The sequence below is a fragment of the Sebastes fasciatus genome, chromosome 1 (assembly GCF_043250625.1).
Source record: "Sebastes fasciatus isolate fSebFas1 chromosome 1, fSebFas1.pri, whole genome shotgun sequence".
Lineage (NCBI taxonomy): Eukaryota > Metazoa > Chordata > Actinopteri > Perciformes > Sebastidae > Sebastes > Sebastes fasciatus.
Window position 1 is genome coordinate 41,686,816 of NC_133795.1, and position 13,219 is coordinate 41,700,034.

Genomic DNA, 13,219 nt, shown 5'->3' on the forward strand with positions numbered 1-13,219 from the left:
TGTGACTCACGTGTCTTTCAGTGCAGTGTCAAATTGAGCGACTTGCCGCTCGGTTTGCGTTGGTATTTGGTTTTCCACAAGGTAGGAGAAGGGTGCACCGTTCCCAGCGGCACTGCAATACCGGGTCGATGCGTGGAGTGAATGGAGCAAGCCCCTTTTTCAGCTCCTGTTGCTAAAAATCCGTTTAATATGTTGTCCCCTTATAGAGGACATATCAGATATTAAACTGATAAGAACAGATTTTTTTTTTTTTTTTTTTTTTTGAAAATATTTATTGACACCTTATTTCAAACACATTTCATAAAAAACGGCACATACATACAAGTAACACTTTTAAAATACAACAATTCAGACAATAAATAATGCAATCTGTAAAAACATCTTGGCCAATGAAAGCAATTCAATTAGGAGGCATTACAGATAAAATTGTCATCAGTTAAAGTGTACATTAAAGGTTTCATCTTGTGTATGTCCATGTGTGTTAAGTGTCCATATTAAAGGTCTTTAAAATGGAGAGCAGTTGTTAAAATGCTCTCTTCCATCGCTGTGCAGGAGAGGAGTGAGTCCCTACCAAGGGTGACTCATTTCGCTCCCCCAAACAGATTGGTTCTCTCGGGATCCTGTGGTGGTGCTCAGAGGAGATCCCCACCCTGTTGCTCCTTCCCACCTGCCTCACCCGGAGAGTCAGGCCGCTGCTGCCGTGACCTTTTATTGTGTGGCTCCGGCTCCTTCATCCGAATGGGCACAGAGGCGATTCTTCTTTGTGGCTCTGATCTTGGCATGCCGCGTGCAGCTTCGACCGCCCGGACCGTCGCCACTGCCATTTGGATCACAGCCACGGGGGGGGATCTGCGTGTGCTTCCTTGCTAGCAAGTTTCTGGAGGTCCACATGGCGTCTTTGATTGCGGCTAGGGTGAGCCACTGTTTGACAAAGTCAGATGCTGGTAGTTGCTTCTGTGGGCTCACCCCATACAGCACCAGCTGTGCTGTGAGGACCTCCCTTGCTGGCAAGTACGGGAATTTTAAGGAGCCGGCCATTGCCCACTGGTCCACGGCAGCGCTGCACTCCCAGAGCAGATGCCTCACCGACTCAGGCGCGCCACAACCTGGTCGGGGGCAAGTTGAGTGCGCCGACATGCCCCGGGAGTGCATCACGGACCTGACTGGGAGGATCTCGTGAGCCACCATCCATGACAGGTCCCGGAGTCTGTTTGGGAGAGCAGAATGGTTTACGTTGCGCCAAACTGTTTTGGGCTCGCCGAATGCGAGCCCGCGCACTGGACTCACTGGTTCCCTCTCCTGCACAACAGAAATCAGAGAGCGGTGGTTAGTTAAAATCTGCAACTCCTCGTGCTCAAGGTTAAAATGTCTTAAAAATGTCTGAATAAAATCATAGGCTGGGGGTAGGCTAAAAGACACGGGTACTCTAAGATCAGTGGGTAAAATCTTTAATCTCCTGAGGTAGGACCCCATCCAGAACTGTGTCATTGCTGCAGTCTTTGGGTTTCTGGATGGGGTTGTAGCAGCTTTGATGTGAATGGCCGTGTATCTGCTCCCTAAAAACAAATGAAGGTCCGGCACTCCTTTTCCTCCTTTCTCTTTCGACTTCTTCATCACGCTTCTCCTCAGACGTTCCCACTTGGACCCCCACAGGAAATAAAACATGGCTCGTTCCAAGTCTAAAAGCACTCTTCTAGGTGGGATAAAAACAGAACTGATCAGTAAAAGCAAGGGTAAAATCACTGCTTTGATGATTAAAACCTTTCCTTCTAAAGTCAGTCCCCTGAGTCTCCAGTACCCCAGTTTTTGCCTAACTTTCCCTACCATGTCTGGCCAATTTGTTTTCCCTCCCCCCTCCCTGTCGAATTTGACTCCAAGTATCTTTTGGTCGGTCTGGGTCACAGTCAGGGGGAGTCCTGTCGTCTCAGTCGCTGTCCAAGGTCCATAAAAGTGGGCTTGGGTCTTGCTTCGGTTCAGCTTTGACCCAGAGGCCCGTCCAAACCAGTCAGTCAAGTCCAACGTCCTGTTGACAGATAAAAGGTCAGTGCATAAAATGTTGATGTCGTCCATATATAAAATACATTTTGTCGTGAGTCCCCCACTCCCTGGTACTCCCACCCCATTGATTCGTTTGTCCCTTCTCAAGACCTGTGCCAGTGGTTCTATACAAATAACATAGAGGAGGGCAGATAACGGACAACCCTGACGGACACCGCAGTTTATATTGACTGCTTTTGTCAGATGCCCGTTAACAATGAATTTGCTGGTGATGTTCCGGTACAGCAATCCCACCCATGCTATAAACCTCCCTGGAAACCCCATTTTTTGCAGTACCTGGAAAAGGTACTGGTGCGAGACCCGATCAAAGGCTTTCTCAAAATCTAAATTTAGGACTAGAAGCCGGATGTTTCTGTCTCTCGCATAACAGATGGTGTCTCGGATCAGTACGAGGCTGTCGGTGATCCTCCTCCCCGGGACGGCACAGGCTTGATCCGGGTGAATCAGCCCTGTTAAAAACAAAGACATGCGGGATGCTAAAAGTTTACTAAAAAGTTTACGATCAACGTTTAAAAGAGTGATAGGTCTCCAATTTTTCAGGTCAGTCTTGTCTTTGTCTTTGTGAAGGAGAGTCACTATCCCTACTCTAAAACTGTCAGGAAGTCGGTCAAGTTCTTCAAAATCCATAAAAACAGCGAGCAAGTCAGGTGCTAAAATGTCCCAAAAAGTCAAATAAAATTCCAAGGGAAGCCCATCTTCTCCTGGAGACTTCCCTTTTTTTAAATTTTTTATACAATTATTTAACTCAAAGATGTTAAAATCTTGGGTTAAAAGCACACTGGTGTCTATTTTTTTTCCGATGAATTTTAAAACTTCCTCCATGGTGTCTTTTTCAACTAGCTTCTTTTCATACAGTTCGCTGTAAAACTTTTCAATTGTTAATTTAATTTCTACTGTTGTGTCTGCTGTGCATCCGTTTTCTTTTTTAAGACTTAAAATGCCCCCCCCTTTATTTACAATTTTCTTAAAAAAGTATCTTGTGCACTTCTCTCCCTCCTCTATTTCCCTCTCCTTGCTTTTTAAAATGACACCCTTGCTTTTAAATTCTGCTAAAACTGACATCTCTCTTTTAATTTCTTTTACTTCATCATTAAAATCCTTCCCTTGTTGGTTTAATTTAAAATACCGCTGTAGTCGTTTCTGCAGTCCCAACATGCGTCTGTCGTCCCTATCTTTCTGCCTCTTACCTACCTGTCTAAAGAAAGTCCGGGTCCTTCCCTTCACCATTTCCCACCAGTGTGCACGTGTATCGTAAAGGTCTTGAAGGGTCTGCCACTCTTGGTACTGCTCCCTATACTGGCTAACTAACTCCCTATCATCTAAAAGGGAGCAGTTGAGTTTCCACAGACCACTTCCTGCTGTCACACCTGATGGGAGTGAGAGGGTGCAGGAAAGCATTGCGTGATCGGAAAAGAAGACGGGTGACAATCTAGCATCGGTTGGTGGGCAATCACGTGATAAAATGTAATCTATGCGAGAGGCTCTGGTGCCGTCACCACTGAACCAGGTGAAGCCCTCCTCTCTGGGATGCATGATTTTAAAACAGTCCAGAAGTTTAAAATCCCTGCACAGCAACACAGCCAGTTTTCTGGACATACTGTAAAAGAATCCAAAGGCCTCAAAATGAACATTGCCACAATCACGCTGACTGGGAAGCTGGATATTAGCATGCTGCGCAGCACATTTAAGTCCATCGCAGCCGAGGACTCCTTTCATTTAACTTGGACATAATGATCAGGGGAGAGCGCGAATGCAGTCCCCCACTACCAGAAATTATGCAGTTGAGATTCCCACATTTGGGGAATTCACAGGAGTCAGCACAACCACAGTGCAATGGCTGAGCCTCGCCATGGGTGAACAACATAAGAATTTAATAAATTTAGTTTTTCATATACCATTTCGAATATTCATACATATCGTTTTATGTATTACAGTGATGTCATCGTCCTTTGATGTGATGTCATCGTCCTTTGATGTTGTCACACATTCTGAAAAAGTTGGCTAGTTTGGGTTGACACTTGAAGCGTGTTACTACAATACAGTCACAGTTGACAATCTACTCAGTTGGTTATTTGTTACATAAATCATTTTTTCTTCAAAATAATGCTTCTTTTCAAGAATGTGATTGGTATTAATCTGTATTTGTTTTTATCTTTAAAAAAAAAATATTGTCATAAAATACTTGATCATTGTATCTCCCCTGCCAGGTAAATTTGAGTTGGATGCAACTGGCATTGCTCAACACACAGGTTCACAACGTACACCAGTCACTGCTGCACAGCAACACTGCAACTTTTCTGGACATACTGCAAAAGTATCCAAAGGCCTCAGAATGAACATTGCCGCAATCACACTGACTAGGAAGCTGGATATTAGCATGCTGCGCAGCACATTTAAGTCCATCGCAGCCGAGGACTCCTTTCATTTAACTTGGACATAATGATATGGGGAGAGCGCGAATGCAGTCCCCCACTACCAGAAATTATGCAGTTGAGATTCCCACATTTGGGGAATTCACAGGAGTCAGCACAACCACAGTGCAATGGCTGAGCCTCGCCCTGGGTGAACAACATAAGAATTTAATAAATTTAGTTTTTCATATACCATTTCGAATATTCATACATATCGTTTTATGTATTACAGTGATGTCATCGTCCTTTGATGTGATGTCATCGTCCTTTGATGTTGTCACACATTCTGAAAAAGTTGGCTAGTTTGGGTTGACACTTGAAGCGTGTTACTACAATACAGTCACAGTTGACAATCTCTACTCAGTTGGTTATTTGTTACATAAATCTTTTTTTCTTCAAAATAATGCTTCTTTTCAAGAATGTGGTTGGTATTAATCTGTATTTGTTTTTATCTTTAAAAAAAAATTATTGTCATAAAATACTTGATCATTGTATCTCCCCTGCCAGGTAAATTTGAGTTGGATGCAACTGGCATTGCTCAACACACAGGTTCACAACGTACACCAGTCACTGCTGCACAGCAACACTGCCACTTTTCTGGACATACTGCAAAAGTATCCAAAGGCCTCAGAATGAACATTGCCGCAATCACACTGACTAGGAAGCTGGATATTAGCATGCTGCGCAGCACATTTAAGTCCATCGCAGCCGAGGACTCCTTTCATTTAACTTGGACATAATGATCAGGGGAGAGCGCGAATGCAGTCCCCCACTACCAGAAATTATGCAGTTGAGATTCCCACATTTGGGGAATTCACAAGAGTCAGCACAACCGCAGTGCAATGGCTGAGCCTCGCCATGGGTGAACAACATAAGAATTTAATAAATTTAGTTTTTTAATATACCATTTCGAACATTCATACATATCGTTTTATGTATTACAGTGATGTCATCGTCCTTTGATGTGATGTCATCGTCCTTTGATGTTGTCACACATTCTGAAAAATTTGGCTAGTTTGGGTTGACACTTGAAGCGTGTTACTACAATACAGTCACAGTTGACAATCTCTACTCAGTTGGTTATTTGTTACATAAATCTTTTTTTCTTCAAAATAATGCTTCTTTTCAAGAATGTGGTTGGTATTAATCTGTATTTGTTTTTATCTTTAAAAAAAAATGATTGTCATAAAATACTTGATCATTGTATCTCCCCTGCCAGGTAAATTTGAGTTGGATGCAACTGGCATTGCTCAACACACAGGTTCACAACGTACACCAGTCACTGCTGCACAGCAACACTGCAACTTTTCTGGACATACTGCAAAAGTATCCAAAGGCCTCAGAATGAACATTGCCGCAATCACACTGACTAGGAAGCTGGATATTAGCATGCTGCGCAGCACATTTAAGTCCATCGCAGCCGAGGACTCCTTTCATTTAACTTGGACATAATGATATGGGGAGAGCGCGAATGCAGTCCCCCACTACCAGAAATTATGCAGTTGAGATTCCCACATTTGGGGAATTCACAGGAGTCAGCACAACCACAGTGCAATGGCTGAGCCTCGCCCTGGGTGAACAACATAAGAATTTAATAAATTTAGTTTTTCATATACCATTTCGAATATTCATACATATCGTTTTATGTATTACAGTGATGTCATCGTCCTTTGATGTGATGTCATCGTCCTTTGATGTTGTCACACATTCTGAAAAAGTTGGCTAGTTTGGGTTGACACTTGAAGCGTGTTACTACAATACAGTCACAGTTGACAATCTCTACTCAGTTGGTTATTTGTTACATAAATCTTTTTTTCTTCAAAATAATGCTTCTTTTCAAGAATGTGGTTGGTATTAATCTGTATTTGTTTTTATCTTTAAAAAAAAATTATTGTCATAAAATACTTGATCATTGTATCTCCCCTGCCAGGTAAATTTGAGTTGGATGCAACTGGCATTGCTCAACACACAGGTTCACAACGTACACCAGTCACTGCTGCACAGCAACACTGCCACTTTTCTGGACATACTGCAAAAGTATCCAAAGGCCTCAGAATGAACATTGCCGCAATCACACTGACTAGGAAGCTGGATATTAGCATGCTGCGCAGCACATTTAAGTCCATCGCAGCCGAGGACTCCTTTCATTTAACTTGGACATAATGATCAGGGGAGAGCGCGAATGCAGTCCCCCACTACCAGAAATTATGCAGTTGAGATTCCCACATTTGGGGAATTCACAAGAGTCAGCACAACCGCAGTGCAATGGCTGAGCCTCGCCATGGGTGAACAACATAAGAATTTAATAAATTTAGTTTTTTAATATACCATTTCGAACATTCATACATATCGTTTTATGTATTACAGTGATGTCATCGTCCTTTGATGTGATGTCATCGTCCTTTGATGTTGTCACACATTCTGAAAAATTTGGCTAGTTTGGGTTGACACTTGAAGCGTGTTACTACAATACAGTCACAGTTGACAATCTCTACTCAGTTGGTTATTTGTTACATAAATCTTTTTTTCTTCAAAATAATGCTTCTTTTCAAGAATGTGGTTGGTATTAATCTGTATTTGTTTTTATCTTTAAAAAAAAATGATTGTCATAAAATACTTGATCATTGTATCTCCCCTGCCAGGTAAATTTGAGTTGGATGCAACTGGCATTGCTCAACACACAGGTTCACAACGTACACCAGTCACTGCTGCACAGCAACACTGCAACTTTTCTGGACATACTGCAAAAGTATCCAAAGGCCTCAGAATGAACATTGCCGCAATCACACTGACTAGGAAGCTGGATATTAGCATGCTGCGCAGCACATTTAAGTCCATCGCAGCCGAGGACTCCTTTCATTTAACTTGGACATAATGATCAGGGGAGAGCGCGAATGCAGTCCCCCACTACCAGAAATTATGCAGTTGAGATTCCCACATTTGGGGAATTCACAGGGGTCAGCACAACCGGAGTGCAATGGCTGAGCCTCGCCCTGGGTGAACAACATACTTGATCATTGTATCTCCCCAGCCAGGTAAGTATGAGTTGGATGAGTCAGAGACAGGGTGGTCATTCTCAGACACAGCACCCTGGCTGACAGTTGCAACAGCGCAAAATCCTAGAGTTCAGTGCCTTTAGCACTAGCTCACCTTGGCAAGCTGTTTCTGCCTCTAAGAAAGAAAACACAGCCCAGCAACAGCACAAAACCTTAAACCCAAGCATGCTAGCAATGGAAGAAGGTTTAGAATACATTTCTTCCACAAAGAAAGAGCAACCTCGGAGAGGAGTACACACAAATGATTTGGTCCCATCCAAAAGACCACACCCACTTCTTGCTGTCATGGGGATCACGGGCAACTGGCATTGCTCAACACACAGCTTCACAGCGTACACCAGACACTGCTGCACAGCAACACAGCCAGTTTTCTGGACATACTGTAAAAGAATCCAAAGGCCTCAAAATGAACATTGCCACAATCACGCTGACTGGGAAGCTGGATATTAGCATGCTGCGCAGCACATTTAAGTCCATCGCAGCCGAGGACTCCTTGCATTGGACATAATGATCAGGGGAGAGCGCGAATGCAGTCCCCCACTACCAGAAATTATGCAGTTGAGATTCCCACATTTGGGGAATTGACAGGATTCAGCAAAACCGCAGTGCAATGGCTGAGCCTCGCCATGGGTGAACAACATAAGAATTTAATAAATTTAGTTTTTCATATACCATTTCGAATATTCATACATATCGTTTTATGTATTACAGTGATGTCATCGTCCTTTGATGTGATGTCATCGTCCTTTGATGTTGTCACACATTCTGAAAAATTTGGCTAGTTTGGGTTGACACTTGAAGCGTGTTACTACAATACAGTCACAGTTGACAATCTCTACTCAGTTGGTTATTTGTTACATAAATCTTTTTTTCTTCAAAATAATGCTTCTTTTCAAGACTGTGGTTGGTATTAATCTGTATTTGTTTTTATCTTTAAAAAAAAATGATTGTCATAAAATGCTTGATCATTGTATCTCCCCTGCCAAGTAAATTTGAGTTGGATGCAACTGGCATTGCTCAACACACAGGTTCACAACATACACCAGTCACTGCTGCACAGCAACACTGCCACTTTTCTGGACATACTGCAAAAGTATCCAAAGGCCTCAGAATGAACATTGCCGCAATCACACTGACTAGGAAGCTGGATATTAGCATGCTGCGCAGCACATTTAAGTCCATCGCAGCCGAGGACTCCTTTCATTTAACTTGGACATAATGATCAGGGGAGAGCGCGAATGCAGTCCCCCACTACCAGAAATTATGCAGTTGAGATTCCCACATTTCGGGAATTCACAGGGGTCAGCACAACCGGAGTGCAATGGCTGAGCCTCGCCCTGGGTGAACAACATACTTGATCATTGTATCTCCCCTGCCAGGTAAGTATGAGTTGGATGAGTCAGAGACAGGGTGGTCATTCTCAGACACAGCACCCTGGCTGACAGTTGCAACAGCGCAAAATCCTAGAGTTCAGTGCCTTTAGCACTAGCTCACCTTGGCAAGCTGTTTCTGCCTCTAAGAAAGAAAACACAGCCCAGCAACAGCACAAAACCTTAAAACCAAGCATGCTAGCAATGGAAGAAGGTTTAGAATACATTTCTTCCACAAAGAAAGAGCAACCTCGGAGAGGAGTACACACAAATGATTTGGTCCCATCCAAAAGACCACACCCACTTCTTGCTGTCATGGGGATCACGGGCAACTGGCATTGCTCAACACACAGCTTCACAGCGTACACCAGACACTGCTGCACAGCAACACAGCCAGTTTTCTGGACATACTGTAAAAGAATCCAAAGGCCTCAAAATGAACATTGCCACAATCACGCTGACTGGGAAGCTGGATATTAGCATGCTGCGCAGCACATTTAAGTCCATCGCAGCCGAGGACTCCTTGCATTGGACATAATGATCAGGGGAGAGCGCGAACGCAGTCCCCCACTACCAGAAATTATGCAGTTGAGATTCACACATTTGGGGAATTCACAGGGGTCAGCACAACCGGAGTGCAATGGCTGAGCCTCGCCCTGGGTGAACAACATAAGAATTTAATAAATTTAGTTTTTCATATACCATTTCGAATATTCATACATATCGTTTTATGTATTACAGTGATGTCATCGTCCTTTGATGTGATGTCATCGTCCTTTGATGTTGTCACACATTCTGAAAAATTTGGCTAGTTTGGGTTGACACTTGAAGCGTGTTACTACAATACAGTCACAGTTGACAATCTCTACTCAGTTGGTTATTTGTTACATAAATCATTTTTTCTTCAAAATAATGCTTCTTTTCAAGAATGTGGTTGGTATTAATCTGTATTTGTTTTTATCTTTAAAAAAAAATTATTGTCATAAAATACTTGATCATTGTATCTCCCCTGCCAAGTAAATTTGAGTTGGATGCAACTGGCATTGCTCAACACACAGGTTCACAACGTACACCAGTCACTGCTGCACAGCAACACTGCCACTTTTCTGGACATACTGCAAAAGTATCCAAAGGCCTCAGAATGAACATTGCCGCAATCACACTGACTAGGAAGCTGGATATTAGCATGCTGCACAGCACATTAAAGTACATCGCAGCCGAGGACTCCTTTCATTTAACTTGGACATAATGATCAGGGGAGAGCGCGAACGCAGTCCCCCACTACCAGAAATTATGCAGTTGAGATTCCCACATTTGGGGAATTCACAGGGGTCAGCACAACCGGAGTGCAATGGCTGAGCCTCGCCCTGGGTGAACAACATACTTGATCATTGTATCTCCCCAGCCAGGTAAGTATGAGTTGGATGAGTCAGAGACAGGGTGGTCATTCTCAGACACAGCACCCTGGCTGACAGTTGCAACAGCGCAAAATCCTAGAGTTCAGTGCCTTTAGCACTAGCTCACCTTGGCAAGCTGTTTCTGCCTCTAAGAAAGAAAACACAGCCCAGCAACAGCACAAAACCTTAAACCCAAGCATGCTAGCAATGGAAGAAGGTTTAGAATACATTTCTTCCACAAAGAAAGAGCAACCTCGGAGAGGAGTACACACAAATGATTTGGTCCCATCCAAAAGACCACACCCACTTCTTGCTGTCATGGGGATCACGGGCAACTGGCATTGCTCAACACACAGCTTCACAGCGTACACCAGACACTGCTGCACAGCAACACAGCCAGTTTTCTGGACATACTGTAAAAGAATCCAAAGGCCTCAAAATGAACATTGCCACAATCACGCTGACTGGGAAGCTGGATATTAGCATGCTGCGCAGCACATTTAAGTCCATCGCAGCCGAGGACTCCTTGCATTGGACATAATGATCAGGGGAGAGCGCGAATGCAGTCCCCCACTACCAGAAATTATGCAGTTGAGATTCCCACATTTTGGGAATTCACAGGGGTCAGCACAACCGGAGTGCAATGGCTGAGCCTCGCCCTGGGTGAACAACATACTTGATCATTGTATCTCCCCTGCCAGGTAAGTATGAGTTGGATGAGTCAGAGACAGGGTGGTCATTCTCAGACACAGCACCCTGGCTGACAGTTGCAACAGCGCAAAATCCTAGAGTTCAGTGCCTTTAGCACTAGCTCACCTTGGCAAGCTGTTTCTGCCTCTAAGAAAGAAAACACAGCCCAGCAACAGCACAAAACCTTAAACCCAAGCATGCTAGCAATGGAAGAAGGTTTAGAATACATTTCTTCCACAAAGAAAGAGCAACCTCGGAGAGGAGTACACACAAATGATTTGGTCCCATCCAAAAGACCACACCCACTTCTTGCTGTCATGGGGATCACGGGCAACTGGCATTGCTCAACACACAGCTTCACAGCGTACACCAGACACTGCTGCACAGCAACACAGCCAGTTTTCTGGACATACTGTAAAAGAATCCAAAGGCCTCAAAATGAACATTGCCACAATCACGCTGACTGGGAAGCTGGATATTAGCATGCTGCGCAGCACATTTAAGTCCATCGCAGCCGAGGACTCCTTGCATTGGACATAATGATCAGGGGAGAGCGCGAACGCAGTCCCCCACTACCAGAAATTATGCAGTTGAGATTCCCACATTTGGGGAATTCACAGGGGTCAGCACAACCGGAGTGCAATGGCTGAGCCTCGCCATGGGTGAACAACATAAGAATTTAATAAATTTAGTTTTTCATATACCATTTCGAATATTCATACATATCGTTTTATGTATTACAGTGATGTCATCGTCCTTTGATGTGATGTCATCGTCCTTTGATGTTGTCACACATTCTGAAAAATTTGGCTAGTTTGGGTTGACACTTGAAGCGTGTTACTACAATACAGTCACAGTTGACAATCTCTACTCAGTTGGTTATTTGTTACATAAATCTTTTTTTCTTCAAAATAATGCTTCTTTTCAAGAATGTGGTTGGTATTAATCTGTATTTGTTTTTATCTTTAAAAAAAAAATGATTGTCATAAAATACTTGACCATTGTATCTCCCCTGCCAGGTAAATTTGAGTTGGATGCAACTGGCATTGCTCAACACACAGGTTCACAACGTACACCAGTCACTGCTGCACAGCAACACTGCCACTTTTCTGGACATACTGCAAAAGTATCCAAAGGCCTCAGAATGAACATTGCCGCAATCACACTGACTAGGAAGCTGGATATTAGCATGCTGCGCAGCACATTAAAGTCCATCGCAGCCGAGGACTCCTTTCATTTAACTTGGACATAATGATCAGGGGAGAGCGCGAACGCAGTCCCCCACTACCAGAAATTATGCAGTTGAGATTCCCACATTTGGGGAATTCACAGGGGTCAGCACAACCGGAGTGCAATGGCTGAGCCTCGCCCTGGGTGAACAACATACTTGATCATTGTATCTCCCCAGCCAGGTAAGTATGAGTTGGATGAGTCAGAGACAGGGTGGTCATTCTCAGACACAGCACCCTGGCTGACAGTTGCAACAGCGCAAAATCCTAGAGTTCAGTGCCTTTAGCACTAGCTCACCTTGGCAAGCTGTTTCTGCCTCTAAGAAAGAAAACACAGCCCAGCAACAGCACAAAACCTTAAACCCAAGCATGCTAGCAATGGAAGAAGGTTTAGAATACATTTCTTCCACAAAGAAAGAGCAACCTCGGAGAGGAGTACACACAAATGATTTGGTCCCATCCAAAAGACCACACCCACTTCTTGCTGTCATGGGGATCACGGGCAACTGGCATTGCTCAACACACAGCTTCACAGCGTACACCAGACACTGCTGCACAGCAACACAGCCAGTTTTCTGGACATACTGTAAAAGAATCCAAAGGCCTCAAAATGAACATTGCCACAATCACGCTGACTGGGAAGCTGGATATTAGCATGCTGCGCAGCACATTTAAGTCCATCGCAGCCGAGGACTCCTTGCATTGGACATAATGATCAGGGGAGAGCGCGAACGCAGTCCCCCACTACCAGAAATTATGCAGTTGAGATTCCCACATTTGGGGAATTCACAGGGGTCAGCACAACCGGAGTGCAATGGCTGAGCCTCGCCATGGGTGAACAACATAAGAATTTAATAAATTTAGTTTTTCATATACCATTTCGAATATTCATACATATCGTTTTATGTATTACAGTGATGTCATCGTCCTTTGATGTGATGTCATCGTCCTTTGATGTTGTCACACATTCTGAAAAATTTGGCTAGTTTGGGTTGACACTTGAAGCGT

At 43.8% G+C, this 13,219-nt stretch overlaps 6 non-coding genes and 9 pseudogenes across 6 annotated transcripts; all 15 read right to left on the bottom strand.

Annotated features, from left to right (window-relative positions):
* Nucleotides 1-87: 87 nt before the first annotated feature.
* On the bottom strand, nt 88-275 carry LOC141779707 (U2 spliceosomal RNA). The gene has a single exon (XR_012596402.1). It is a non-coding gene; the product is annotated as a U2 spliceosomal RNA (small nuclear RNA).
* Nucleotides 276-3,793: 3,518 nt separating this feature from the next.
* On the bottom strand, nt 3,794-3,928 carry LOC141778982 (U1 spliceosomal RNA; annotated as a pseudogene).
* A 574-nt stretch (nt 3,929-4,502) lies between these two features.
* Nucleotides 4,503-4,637, bottom strand: LOC141778958 (U1 spliceosomal RNA; annotated as a pseudogene).
* A 576-nt stretch (nt 4,638-5,213) lies between these two features.
* On the bottom strand, nt 5,214-5,348 carry LOC141778967 (U1 spliceosomal RNA; annotated as a pseudogene).
* Nucleotides 5,349-5,925: 577 nt separating this feature from the next.
* On the bottom strand, nt 5,926-6,060 carry LOC141778962 (U1 spliceosomal RNA; annotated as a pseudogene).
* Nucleotides 6,061-6,636: 576 nt separating this feature from the next.
* On the bottom strand, nt 6,637-6,771 carry LOC141778974 (U1 spliceosomal RNA; annotated as a pseudogene).
* A 577-nt stretch (nt 6,772-7,348) lies between these two features.
* On the bottom strand, nt 7,349-7,512 carry LOC141778494 (U1 spliceosomal RNA). Its single transcript, XR_012596087.1, has one exon. It is a non-coding gene; the product is annotated as a U1 spliceosomal RNA (small nuclear RNA).
* A 525-nt stretch (nt 7,513-8,037) lies between these two features.
* On the bottom strand, nt 8,038-8,172 carry LOC141779001 (U1 spliceosomal RNA; annotated as a pseudogene).
* A 576-nt stretch (nt 8,173-8,748) lies between these two features.
* On the bottom strand, nt 8,749-8,912 carry LOC141778504 (U1 spliceosomal RNA). The gene has a single exon (XR_012596089.1). It is a non-coding gene; the product is annotated as a U1 spliceosomal RNA (small nuclear RNA).
* A 525-nt stretch (nt 8,913-9,437) lies between these two features.
* On the bottom strand, nt 9,438-9,572 carry LOC141778891 (U1 spliceosomal RNA; annotated as a pseudogene).
* Nucleotides 9,573-10,148: 576 nt separating this feature from the next.
* Nucleotides 10,149-10,312, bottom strand: LOC141780322 (U1 spliceosomal RNA). The gene has a single exon (XR_012596622.1). It is a non-coding gene; the product is annotated as a U1 spliceosomal RNA (small nuclear RNA).
* A 525-nt stretch (nt 10,313-10,837) lies between these two features.
* On the bottom strand, nt 10,838-11,001 carry LOC141778486 (U1 spliceosomal RNA). The gene has a single exon (XR_012596085.1). It is a non-coding gene; the product is annotated as a U1 spliceosomal RNA (small nuclear RNA).
* A 525-nt stretch (nt 11,002-11,526) lies between these two features.
* On the bottom strand, nt 11,527-11,661 carry LOC141778906 (U1 spliceosomal RNA; annotated as a pseudogene).
* Nucleotides 11,662-12,238: 577 nt separating this feature from the next.
* LOC141780382 (U1 spliceosomal RNA) lies at nt 12,239-12,402 on the bottom strand. The gene has a single exon (XR_012596640.1). It is a non-coding gene; the product is annotated as a U1 spliceosomal RNA (small nuclear RNA).
* A 525-nt stretch (nt 12,403-12,927) lies between these two features.
* Nucleotides 12,928-13,062, bottom strand: LOC141778911 (U1 spliceosomal RNA; annotated as a pseudogene).
* Between the last annotated feature and the right edge of the window lie 157 nt (nt 13,063-13,219).